Source organism: Manis pentadactyla, chromosome 10 (genome assembly GCF_030020395.1).
Source record: "Manis pentadactyla isolate mManPen7 chromosome 10, mManPen7.hap1, whole genome shotgun sequence".
NCBI lineage: Eukaryota > Metazoa > Chordata > Mammalia > Pholidota > Manidae > Manis > Manis pentadactyla.
Window position 1 is genome coordinate 100,730,432 of NC_080028.1, and position 13,812 is coordinate 100,744,243.

The following is a 13,812-nucleotide window of genomic DNA, read 5'->3' on the forward strand; positions in this document are numbered from 1 at the left end:
GTGAGAAGCCCACCCGCTCTCCTTGACTTGGGTGTCTTTTCCTAGGGCCTCCATTTACTGTTGCACGTGTATCCTACACAAAGGCTGTGCTGGGGGGGCAGTGAGAACCAGCTCAAGTGCCCCTAGACAAGCCCTGTGCCCTCGCATGGGAACTGCATCAGCCTGGAAGAAAAGGGGCTTTTTATTTTTGCCAGAAATCATAGCCCCCAGCATGGGCACTTTCATCCACCTAGAAGAGAACCTCTTTCTGATTCACACAAAGGTTCTGGATAGGTCAGCAAGATTCTACCCTCACCCAAATTTCCCTTGGCCTTTCCTGGATCCCTTTGGGAGCACCCTCTTTCAGTCATGATACTGTCAATGCAAAAAACAAAACTGACTCAGCTGGCTGAACAAAAAAGCCATTAATTATGGCAAGAAGAGGTCCTGAAGAGGGGAGTTTCCAGGGTTGTTTAATTCTGATAGTAACTAGGAAAGGACTCTGGAACTTCCCCTGCTCCTCATTCTGCCATCCCTATTGAGTCAGCTTTGCCCTCAGGCTGAGCCCCTCAGAATCACATTATGGCTGCTATGGCTCCAGACATCACATCTTCCCAACATTATCTAAACCAGACTTTTGACAGCTTATGAACTACTTCTCAGTAACATGTTTTTAAGTGCATAAGACACATAGGATTACAAAGGAAATAGATTACACTGAATTTGTCAACATATTGCTAAAGTGTGATATGCTAATATATGTGCTTGTTATTAATTCATTACATAATAATATCTAGTGGTGAACTTAAGAACTACCATAATATGAGTCTAAATGATAGTCTGAAATTTCTATAAAATAAATGTAATACAGTTTGAGACCATTGTTACCATTGGTGACAAAGCCATATATATATGTATATAGGCTCTACAGAGGTATGTTGGGCGTAGTCATAAAGGAGGGAAATGCTAAATTCAGTTAGTGATGATTAGAACATGATTGTTTCCAAGTTCACAGACTCCAGACTCCCTGATTCCAGCAGCTCTTTGTGGAGGGCTATTTTTGTAAGTCAAAGAAACCTTTTCCCAACCCCCCCCCACAGGGAGGCTTCTTTTAGCTGAGTTGCAAAACAAGCCCTTCTCTAAAACCTTGCACCCTAGAATGACTATGTGGTCCAGCCATTCCACTCCTGGGTATGTACCAGGGACTTACGGAGATGTTTGTGCAGCCATATTCACAGCAGCATTACTCACAAGGCCAAAAGGTGGTCGCCACCCAAGTGTCCATAAGCAGATCAGCGGATAAACACAATGTGGTGGACACAGAAGGGAGTACTACTCAAAATAAGGAAAATTACAAAATTACAAAAAATAAGGCAACTCTGATCTATGCTACAAAGTAGATAAACCTTGAGGACATTATGCTGAGTGGAATAATCCAGCCGCAGAAGGGCAAATGCTCGGATTCCGCGTGTGTGAGCTCCCTGGAAGAGTCACATTCACGGACACAGAGAGTGAAGCAGGGGCTGCCAGGGCCTGGAGGAGGAGAGAACAGAGCAGCTTTGGAGAACAAAGGCTACCCGGCTCTGTGACCTATTAGGACCCCACCATAAGGACGGGGAAGTTCTGGAAGCTGACACTCAGAACGGTGGGATGGAACAAAGACTTGCCAGAACGACTTACCAAGTCACCTGGTTGTCAACAAAGATGCCAAAGAAGCAGAGGTCAGCACACAGCCAAGGAGCACTCTCCGAGTGCAGGTGCCACAGTGGGATGGCGTGCAGCCACCTGGGCTCAGGCCCATCCTCTGACTTCCTTTCTCTCTTGAGCCTCGATTTGGTCATCTGTGAAATGGGTATACAACACTGCTTACTCCACAGGTAGGGATGTGGGGTAATGATCTGGAGAAGATTATGTGTCCCCTGGAGCCAGCAGGGGAGGAGATGCTCAGAAAGCAGCTGGTGTGTGAGCTGGGGAGCAGGAGAAGGGCAGGCTGGACCCTGCAGGTCTGTGCTGAGGCCTTATCCTGAGAGTGCTGGGGAGCCACCAAAGGTTAGAGCAGAAGTGTGACCCGCTCCACTTGCCTCAGGATGAGGATGGATGGGAGGAGCAAGCCTGGGTTGAGGAAATGCAGGGAAAGACTCTGTGTGATGGGGGCAGGGCCTGAGGGCCCCGGACTCTGAGGGTCAGGAGGGCAGAGCAGGGCCCAGAGACTGTGCCCAGAGAGTTGTTTCTGTGTGAGGGGCTGGAACAGGGAGCGCATGCAAGGCCAAGGAGGCCTCTAGGGGCCACAGACCTTCTGAGATCAAGGCCATTGGTGGTGCTGAGGGCCTCCCCCCAGCCCCAGCCTTCCTGCACTGGGCTGGACTGTAAGCCCCTTGTGCCTCCCACTGTGTCCTGACTCCTGCCTCCCTCTAACCTGCACCCCATGAGGCCACAGTGGAGCAGCAGGCAGCAGAAGGGAGATGGGGGTGCAGGGCTGGGGAATGCTGGAGGGGTCCACTTGCCTCCCACAGCTCCCACCAGCCCCTGGGAGGGGTCACAGAGGGGCCGGGGGCTGTGTGTCCGCAGCCTGGTCTCTGGCCTACTTTTCAGTGTTTTGGTAAAACCCACACAAGGCAGATCCCGATAGAAGTGCCTTCAAAGCCACAGGCGCCCAGAGCTGCAGGGTCTGACTGCGTGGTGGTGGTGGCCATGGTGCAGACTCACAGTACCAGTGATGCTCAGGAGCTGAGCTCGTGGGCACCCCTGCAGCTCAGAGCAATGGACGCCCCTCTCTGCAGTGCGCATTGCCCTCGGCCCCTGGCAGGAGGGTTCTTTTCAAGGAGGAAGGCAGTGGGCCTCAGAGAGGCACAGCGACTTGCTCAAGGATGCCCAGCTAGGCGGGCTGGGGCCCCAAACCTGTGCTCTGTGAGGAAACCTCACTTGTTTACTCCCAGTGCCTCAGTGTCCCTCTGTCCCCAGGTGAGTCATGCTCCAGGGGCTCCCGCAGGCTCCATGGATGAGCATCCTTTGGCAGCCATAACAAATCACAGATCTGCAGGCCAGATACAGCGTGCAGTCCACGTGCCCTCCAGAGCACTAGGGGAGGGTCCCTCCTGCCCCTCCAGCCTCCGCAGGCCTCAGGCGTTCTGGGCTGGTGGCTACGCCTCCATGTGGCCTCTGTCTTCACGGGATCTTCTTCTTCCTGTCCCTCTGTGTCCAAACCTCCCTTTCCTTTCTCTTATAAAGACACCAGCCATTGGACTTAGGGTCACCCACAATCCAGGATCCCATTTGAGATCCCCAACTGTAAAGACCCTATTTCCAAATAAGGCCACAGTCTGAGGTTCTGGGTGGACACGAATTGAGTGGGGGTCACAGTTCAAGTACAGTACCGTCCAGATGTGGGCCTTGCACGGCTCAGGTGCCCCTCCCTGCCCTAGCATCACTACCCCCAAGGCAAGACCCAGCCACCATGGTGGCCGTTCCTGTGCCCCGGCTGGGGCCTTGCCTGTTAAGTTCCCAAGAAGGTGTCACATCCTGAATGCCACAGACAGCTCTCACAGAAAGAGCACCAGCTCTGTGACTCCATTTCCCTGAAGTTCAAATGTGTCTACATGATAGCAGCAAGTGACCTCTTGGCACTGTAAGTGACCTCTGGGGAGGTGCTGGCCAGCCGGGTGGGGCCAGTGGGGTTCCTGGGGGCTGCAATGTTCTATACCAGGCACAGAGGTAATGTGAGACAGTCTAGCAGCTTCACTAAAAAATTATTTTTTATTTAACCAAAATACAATCACTTCAACATGTTAATCGACATAAAAATTACTGAGAAATTTTAGGTCTTTCCCCCAACTCAGCCATCTTGACCACCTCCGACCTCCCCTCAGCAGAGCCTGCCCCCGGGGGACACACAGAGCTGTACTACAGGTCTCTGTGCTTTGGGGATGTGAAGCCTCAATTAAAACAAAAACAAAAACAAAAAGAAAACATTCCTCTTGAGTGACAGCCCTGGAGCCAGCGCAGGGCCTGCAGTGACCCAGGCACAGCAAGGCCCTCAGATCCTGCCTTTCACAAAGGAAGGAGCGGAGTGGTGGGGGCCACAGGCCCTGAAGGCTGTGGGGGGGCCTCTCCTGCAAGAGGGCCATCCTTGGGGAAGCAGCCCACCCCTAGGCAGCAGCCAGGGGCTGTAATTCCCCTGACCGGCCCCCCTTCTCCCCTGGGCAGAAGCAGCCCATCCATGAGGACTGGGGCGGGAAGAGGAGGCTGCCTGCGCTGCCCAGCCCTCCCCCAGGGCAGCCCCATCCCCGCTGCCCTTTCCAGCCTTCCCCTGTGGGGGCCTAGGCCTGTCTCCCACCCACACGCAGCCCCCACTCGGGGCAGGAGCTCCGCCTGAAGCTGTGCAGGGAAAACACTGCTCTGTGGGAAAGCCAAAGGAAGCGGGCTGGTTGTAGAGCGCCCTGGGTGTGGGCGTTCAGGATAAAGCAAGAACCGAGGAGGCCTCTTCCTTCCTCTTCCCTTTCTCCCTTCTCCCGCCCTTGCTCTTCTGGAACAACTGAGTCCTAAAGCCATTAGCTGGGCAGAGCAGGGTGACCATCCCTGAACAGAGGCTCTGCGCAGGGCTCAGGGGCTGGAGCTGAGCCGGGGGAGCGGGCTTCCTGCCGCACGTGGTGGGGCGGAGAGGGCCCCGCGGGGATGCGGGGGTGTCCTGGCCCTCATAGGGTGAGGAGGCTCCCCACAGAGGCAGCGTGCTGAGCAGGAGAGGAGAGCGTATGCATGGCGAGGGAATGACAGTGCACCCGGGGTCTCAGAAAATAAACAGGTAGATTGACAGCCGCCAGCTTATCCTGGCACAGAAGGCATTATAAATACATCAGAGGACACGAGTGAGCGCTGTGACCTCTCCATGTCAACTCATGACTTCCAACAGATATAAGTAGATACGGAATATAGACGTGTGTCAACCTGTCCGTGTGTGTGAGCACGCACACATTCCCTAGCTCATCCCCTGAGGGCCTGGGAGCAGCCACCCTTCATGCTCACATCCCTGTCTTCCACTAAAGAGATCAGGGCTCCTGGGGGAAATGACTGATTCCAGGTTTGGGCCACATTGTGTGCAGAGCCATGAGGACATGTCAAAGGGGTGGGACTCCCAGGATGTGCAAATGCTCGACAAGCACACAGAAAGATGGTCAACAACGTCAGTCACCAGGGAAAGGGAAAGCACGTCCCAGCTCCTGGGGTGGCAAGGAAATAAGACTAGTCGGGGATGATGTGGAAAAACTGTGACCCTCCTACGTTGCTGCTGAGAATGTCAAATGGTGCAGATGTGGGAGAAAAGTTTGGCGGGTCCACAGGTTAGACACTGAGTGACCGTGTGACCCAGCAATTCCTCTCCTAGGTACATTCCCGGAGAATTGAAAATAGGTGTTCAAACTAAACTTGGACATGAATGCTCTTATCAGCACTGATACAACAGCCACGAAGTGGGAGCCATCCAAATGCCCATCACGGTGTGGGTGCATAAACAAAATGTGTTGTAGACACATAACAGAGTGTTATTTAGCCCTAAAAGTGGATGAGATAGTGAGCCAGGCTACAGTACAGATGGGCCTTGAAAACAGGATGCTCAGTGAAAAAAGCCAGACCCAAAAGGCCCCATGCCATAGGATTCCACTTATATGAAACATCCAGAAGAGGCAACTCCAAAGAGACAGAAAGCTGATTGGTGGTTCCCGGGGACCGACGGTAAATGGGAGTGAGGAGTGACTGATCATGGGTACAGAGCCTCCCATTGGGGGCTTGAAAATGCTCTGGGTCTGCAGGTGATGGCTGCACAACACAGTGGACGCATTAAATGCCACTGAATTGTGTCCTTTAAAATGATTAACTTTATGTGATGTGAATTTCCCTTAATTTAAAAAAAGGCTGCAGGAATGCCATCTGTAAATGAAAAGGAACACACAGTGCACACACCACCACGGGGGTGAGGGTATCTCAACGGAATTGGGCTGAGTGAAAGAAGCCAGACCAGAAAGGGTGTAAGGCTTCATGTAGATAAATCCTAGAAAATGCAAACGTGTTCCTGTGGTCTGTAATGACGGAAAGCAGGTCAGGAGTTGCCTGAGGATACAGGTCGGGTGAGGAGGGATGGATTAGAGCATGCAGGAAAACGTGCAGAGTGAGATTTATTCATTGTGCGGATGGCTTCCTACGTATATACACGTCAAAACGTATCAGATCCTACATTTCAATGTCGATGTATGTCAATTAGATCTCAATAAAGCTGTAAAAAAAAATGATGTGACATGTCAAAAGGACCCAGGAGCCAGCCCGAAGGCGTTCCCAGAACATATCTGAAACAATGTTAGTACCAAAAAAATATAGTACTGGAGGATACCCACTGAATAAAATAGGAAAATATGTATATTCTATAGAGACATAAATACATGAACACATTGCAAGGTTGATAAGGAATGTGGCATTTTACAAAATAGCCCCTCCCCAAAAGATTTATTATTTACCAAAGGAAAAAGTAGAGCTTTCAGTGGAGAAAACCTGGCAGACACCCCCGTAAATCTAGGGATGAGAGAACTCGGCGTCCTCTCTGGGATATTTCTGCCACGGAGGCAAATTCTGAAGGATAGCAAGAAAAAAGCCAGATAACTCCACACTGAGGAATATTCTACCCGCAGCCTGTGACCGGTCTGTAATCTCTGAAAGCGTCAAGGTCATGAAAGCCAAAGACTGAAGAAGAATTCCCGACACAAGCCCACTGACAAGATGGCACAGCTGAGCAAAACACCGGTTGGATCTTCGCTATGAAGGGCGTTCTGGGGACAACTTTCTGGTTGTCCCAAAGGCATTTTTGGTGAACTTGAATGGGATCTGCAGACTAGACAGCGATATTTATTGTTACATAGTAATGTGTTACTGTCCTGATTTTGGAGTTGTATTCTGGCTACTTACATGGAAGAATGAACCTGTTTGAGGGGAACATAAGGGGTAATGAACAGCAAGCTGGCAATTTACTCTCAAGTTTTTTCAAGAAAAACATATTTTGTATAGTACATGCAACTTTAAGTGTGTGATTTTTTTCAAAATTTAAAAAGAAATTGAAAAGACGTTTGGGGTTGCAGGGCTGTAGAGGCTCTTTGGGAAACAGTGTGGGAGGAGTCCTGCAGGCGCTACAGAGGTGGGGCAACGTGGGGGTGCAGATGCTGGCCCTGGCTTAGGAGGCTGGGCATGAAGCCAGGAGGCAGAGGGTGGTGGCTGTAGCCAGGCATTGACCCTGGAAGTGGCAGGCAGGTTTGGAACCTTGTATTCAAGAGGGAGAATGGAAAGGAAAGGCCCCAGAGACCAGCTGGCGAAATGCAAACAGCAGGAAGAGGCTTCCTCTAGGACAGGGCTGCTGACTGCTTGGGGACAGGAAAGGGGACAGCCTAGCCCCTCAGGGCAGATGGAACTCACACCTGTAGATATGTCACATGCATCAAGCTTGAACCCAGGAGCCCTGGCCAAGGGTTCCAGGACCTGCCAACCCTCTCCCAGAGCTTCAGAAATGCCATCCACTTTGAAACAATTGGGGTGCTTCTGGGAATTCTGGGGCTCTCATGCCTGGAAAGCTCTGAAGGTCACTCTTCCTCCCACTTGCCCGGGGAAGCCTGGACACCCACCCTGCCCTGCCCTCCTGGCTTGGGACCATCCCACGACCCAAGACCCCCAGGCCCATCAGGTCCCCTCAGAAATCTTGAGCCTGGTGTACATGCCCCTTCAGGACTCCCACTAGGCAGGTGCCCGGGGCTGTTATGCGGACTTAGGCTTCACTGTAACCAAAGGTGCTGCATGTCTAGCCTGGCACTAGGCAGGGCTAAATCTCATCCTCACAGCGGTAATCTTGTTTTACAAATAAGGAAAGTTCAAGGAGGGAAAACTTGCCTGGGAAGTGGAGCTGGGAACAAAGCCTATACCTTTCTCAACACCACTGCCAGTTTTCTTACTATAATCCCGTCCCCCAGCCTTCAGGCAGGGTGCCTTCCTGGGGACTCTTCTCTCAGCTAACCCCTCCCTGGCTTGGCTGATGGGTCTCAGGTATGTGTGGGGAGATGGGGGAGCATGGATGATTTTCCCCTCTCTTTCCACTACTTATTTATCAGTCACCCTTGACTGCTGTGTGACGTGGGGCATGTTGCCTACCCTCTCGGAGCCTCCGTTTTCTCATAATCAAGTAACATACTCGAAAGAGTCCACCCACCCCCACCCCAGTACTATACTGGCAGGGAGGCGTGAGGGGGACCTGGGGTCATTGCCTGGGAGGGAATAGAGCTCCGAGGCGGTGCCTGGGTAAGGAGACTCCGGGCCGCCCTTTCCCAGGACGGTCACGGCCTGAGTCAGTGCATTTACTGCTCACGACGAGCACGACCGCAGTTACTATTACACTCCCCACGTGGGGGACGGCGGCTCAGCCCAGCGGCCCGGGTCGGGACACCGAGCTCCAGCCTGGTAGGGGACCCCCAGCCCCTAGCGGTAGCGGCGCACGCAGCCGGGATGGGATACTCTCTTTGTGCCGGCGAGGGTGTGTGGCCTGGTGGAGATGGACCAATCCGAGGCGGCCCCAGCTCTGGGAAGCCAATGGCGGTGCATGGGCGGGGCTTGCAGGGGAGAGAGCCTCCTGCGGGCTGGGGCGGTTGGGGTCCGCTAGGGCCCCTTGCAGGCGTGGGCCCCGCGGGAAAGACGGGTCTAGGACCCAGCAGTGGGGGTCCGAGCCAGCGCGGGCCCGCGCGCGATGGGGAAGCCCCCAGCTGTGGGCGCGGCCGGGAAGGGGGCGCCCCCGGCACCCCCTCCCTTGGCGACGAACCCTGCAGCGAGCTGCAGCCCCTGCTTGCTTCCTGCTGGCGGAGGCGGCGGGAGTGCTACAGGGGGATGGGGGATGGGAGGCTTCTGGCGGGAACCCTGACCGGCTTCCTGCGGGGGTGGTTTCCGAAATCCCGAACCAGAGGTCCCGAGGTCCCCCGCCGCACTCTCCACACCTCTGCAGCTGCGCTCCCTGACCCCCTGGCTGACCCACCCCCAAGGCCACGTCCTCTGCCGGCCTGAGGGCACCCCTTGTCAAGTCTCCTTTCCCCATCCACTGAACCCCCGGGGGCTCCTTCCCAGCATCCTTCATTGCCCTTGTTTGGGACAGTCCAGGGTTTCATTCGGTTCTCCACTTTCAACTTATGCGCCTGGGAACAAGCCTATTCCTCCCCTCAGCCGGGTCACTGTCCTTGTGCTGGGATGGGCATGTGACCTAAAATGCCCAATCAGGAGCAACCTCTGGGCTGTCGCGCGGCCTGCGGGCCCAGAACACTGCTGTCTACCCCAAGTCAGCGTGGCCTACTTGGAGTGCCACCTGGACCTGTAAGCAGGCATTTGGCCCCCCTGTAGACAGCTGACCCATGGAGAAGACAATGCTGAGAGAGTCACAGAGAAATTGAGCCAGAGCCCTGCAGTCTCATTACTCTAGACAATACTGACAATTTGCTCCAGGCAAATTGCATTAGTTTTTTCACCTCTTGCCACATGAAGATGTTCACTGACATGATGTACATCAATCGTGCAATATTACTTAACTTTCATTTTACAGCTAGGAGTCTAAAAGGAACTAATTCCTCAGTTTACTCAACAAAGCAGTGTCAAAATTGGGACCAGAATCTGTGCTTTCCTCACCCTCTCTTGGGTGCTGTGTTTACTAGACCAGGGTGGGCAAGTGCACAACACTCATCCTATTCTCATTTTTACATCCGTGCCAGACATTACCAATCAACTGCCAAACTATTTCCTACGGAATCCACAAAAGGTCTCTGACTCTCCCATTCTCTTAGGAGACCAGACCTAGTTTCCAAACTGATAGCTTATCAGATCTCTCTGCCCCACTGGCTCAGTTCATTTAAATTGAATAGCATCCAGTGGAATCAAAGGAGAGGGGAGTTCCCGAATTCTCAAATCTGGGGACCTCTACTCAACAGCAGGCAGGGGCAGCCACAGTCCCCCCTCCACCCTGCCCTTTGCCCAGCTGGAAACATGGAGGCCTGGAGAAGGGCCAAGATTTCCTGGAATCACACAGTGCCTCAGGGTAGAGCTGGACACTGTGGCTGCTCCAAGTCTCCTGAACACAGATGTTACTACTTCCTTGGGGTACTAAGGGACCAGAGTGGGGCAACAAGAGGAGCAGGGATGAAATGGAGTGGGGGTCTTGGGTATACATTTGGTGATAAATCAGTCTTAAAGGGTGAAGAAGACTGTCGGAGCTGGAAGGTGTGGTCCAAGAGCTTTGTCTAAGGAGACAGAAACAAGAAGGAGTGAGAAGTGTCCCATCAGTGTCGAGACCCCACTGAGCACCCACAGCTCCTGTGTTAGAAAGTCAGACAAAACCTGGAATGGAGCCCAGTGAATGACTGCCTTAGAAATGAGCCCACCTAAGGATGACTTATTTCTCCAGGAAACTTCTGTTTGCATTTCAATTTAATTTTAATTTAGGTCTCAGACTTGGTGAAATTACAGGTTAACTTGTGGACTTGTGTCTGATGCAAAAGCTAACACCAAAGATTATGTTGGGGGAGCGCTGTGTATTTTCCTCGGTCCTTGTCCCCACCGCGACAAAGAATTGAAGGGCAGAGACCCAGTAGTGAAGCAGAGTAAAAGCTTTATTTAAAGTTACTTAAAGAGAGAAGTGCAGCAAGCAACCTCAGCAAGGAGAGGCATCCCGAAAGGTTGGAGAAAGTTTAAGATTAAAAGGTTACATACTTGGAAACTGCAGGCGACCTCAGAGAGAGGAGCAGGCCAAAAGGTTGGGGGGTTCCCCCTTTAAAGGATTCTTTAGGAATGTGACTAAGGGCTGGGGGTGCAGACTTGTTAAGTGGTCTTGAATACTTAGAAGTAACACAAGGAAGTTCCTGCTCTGATTTCTCCCTGGGATACCAGCGTCTTGGTCTGGGAGCAGATCAAACACGCTGCCTGCCCAGCCCCCAAGGTGGGCTGAGGTATGGTCTGTTTGCTAAAGAGTAAGTTAAGAATCTTACATTTGTAACTTCCTAGGTATTAAAATACAGTCTTTAAGAGGGAATCCTTCCTGCCTTTCACTTTGTCGTTTACGGCTTGGGCCTTCATGCTACTTTAAGTAGGTTACAAACTACTTAATTAGGGCTGGAAGGAACAGAAAACAGCATATAGGTAAAGGTAAAGAAAGTAAGCTGGGCCTGGATGATTAACATAATAAAGCCGTGGGCTCTGCTGAGGTACCTTCCTTTACCTGGGAAATATTCAAACATTCCAGGCCAAGTTGCTCTTGGCTTTTTGAGTGGACTTTCTGGCCTTTTTCTCTTTCCACCCCGCTCATACCTATTTTCCTGTCTAACAATTACTCTTGATTTCCCCGGAGGACATTAGTCAGGCTTTTTTTCTTTTTTATTGTAATTTAGGAAACTTATCCTAGCATCTCTTAATGGACTATATGAACTCCAGTTCCGCAAATGTGCTTTACATTAATTTTGCCATCTTACTGTTCTCTCATTAATTAGTAAGCTGAATTAAATCTTTGACAAATGTTGATTGTCTGGTTGTATGAAAGTCACGATTTTAGCTTTTTGGAAATTATACTCCCACACCTGCTTCCCAGTACAGGGCCCTTCCACCTCCTCACCTTGATCAAGTCTGGAGCAGGAGAAGGGTCAAGGCCTGGGTCTCCCTTGATACTCTCTACACACACTGCTTCCACGTCAGTCACTACCCAGCCCATGCCAGCAGCTGGGCCAAGACCTCCACATAGAGGCCTTTCTGACCCAAAGAACTTGGAGGTCTCTTCTCTTCTAGAGCCCCACAGACACAGTTCCCTGACCTCCATCTGCCAAGGGGTAAACTCCTGCTATTGGTACACGGGTTCAGCCTGAGGTCCCAGTCTTGTCTCAAGGGCCCTTGGGAGTTACGGATGATATTAGGGAGAAAACAGGTAGTCCCACTCAGGCGGGGCACAGCTCACAATGGTACCACAGTATTTGCAATGGCAGTCTGGCCAGGACACCACAGTGATGGATCACTTCCTTCAGTATCCCTGAGACCGCTCTGAGGCGAACTATGGCCAGTCTCAAGCTGAGCAACGCTGAGGCATCTGACCCGCTCCACCTGTCAGACTCCACCCTCCCACCCACCCCACGAGCACCTGCTCTGTACTTGGGGGCACCACTTCCACCTCCCAGCCTAGGATGCCTTCTCCCCTCCCGTCCAAATTCAGCCCACCTTTCGAGGTCCTACCTATGCCTCCCTGCTCTGGGGAGCAACCCACCCAGTTCTCTTTCTTCTAAAGCAGCCAAGGTAGGGACCTGAGACCCCTGCTCTAGACCTCCGACTCGGAGGGATGCTAGGGCTCCTCCAGGCCTCAGCCTAGGGCAGATGATGCAAGCAAGCTCACTTGTCATTTAACCACATATATAATGATTGGTGGCTATTAAATTTCCACTGACTCTTATTTTGCATGTTTTGAACCCAGTACTATTTTTTTAGGAGGCAAGGGGTCCAAAAGGCGTCCAAATGGGTCTGGAGAGGCTTCCCAGGGGCCCTCAGCGGGGAGGAGTCCAGCCCCGCCGGGCTTGGCAGGGCAGGCGCGTTTCTATCGCCACCTGGCGGCCTCCAGGAGCCCTGCAGTCAATCGGGTGGTTGGAGTTGCGGCAAGATCCCCTGGGACGGCGGAATCCTGGGTGGGGTCCTCTCCCCGCTCCTAGGAGGGAATAGGCCATATCTTTTGTCTTGGGGGTCGTGGACGGCTTCCTTAAGGTGACAAGTTGGAGCTGAGCCATGCAGGACACTTTTTCTTTTTTCAATTAATCTCCTGAGAGGCTTGGGAGAGTGTGGAGTCACAACGCAGTGAATTGAGCAGCAAGAAGGCTTTATTTAAGGCAAAGTACACGCTCAAAGAAAGAGAAGTGCGGGCAGCCTCAGAGAGGAGGCGCCATGCAGGATGCTTACTACCTCGCCTTCTCAGTCCAGCCACCCGGGGTGCAGGGCGAAAGCGCTGACCTGCGCTGAATTAGATGCATTAGCGAATAGGGCGCAGCTTGCCTCTAACTCCAGCAAGCCTCATCCTTGGGGTCATTATACCCGTTTGTTCCTTGGGAAAACTGAGGCTCAGTTCTTTGAATATTGGGGCCTCTAACCTGGTCCAGTGCTCAGTCACTCCATCTTGCCCCGGCCTCGTGTGGGGAGAGGGAGGCGTCACCCCTGCATACACACACACACACACACACACACACACACACGCTGCAGTCCTGCTTATTAAACAATTCCCTTTATTCAGAGGAAGGGAGTTAGTCTCAAAGAGGGCCTGACCCAGCTGAGTCACTAAGGAAGTCCAGACAGGGCCAGTTCTGCTCACTCAGCCCCACTGCAAAAGGCTGGGCAAGGGGATAGAAAACAGAGCCAGCCCCAGCCCACCTTAGTCTGCTCCACCCTGACCCAAGGTCAGGTTCAAGGCTAGAGGGTCCCAGAGGATGGAGAGAAGACACTGCCCTCCCAGGTCAGGTTCCAGCTCTCGGTCCCCTTCCTCCCCAAATCCTCAGGCTCCACGCCCACAGCCAGCCCCGCCCCGGGCTGATGCCTGCAGATGCCAGGAGGGGGTTGTCTGGAGAACTCGAGGGTGGGTGTGCCCAGCGGTAAGCTGAGCTTGGGGGTGGAGCCCCTGTGCAGGCAACGCCCCCTCCCCTGCCTACTTGGAGCATCTCCTACCCATCCCCAGCTCCCAGGAATTCCGCTGAGTCATGTCCGGAGGCTGCAGCTGCAACCTCAGTGAGAACAGTTCAGAGGCACTCTATTCACAGGCAGCTGCCC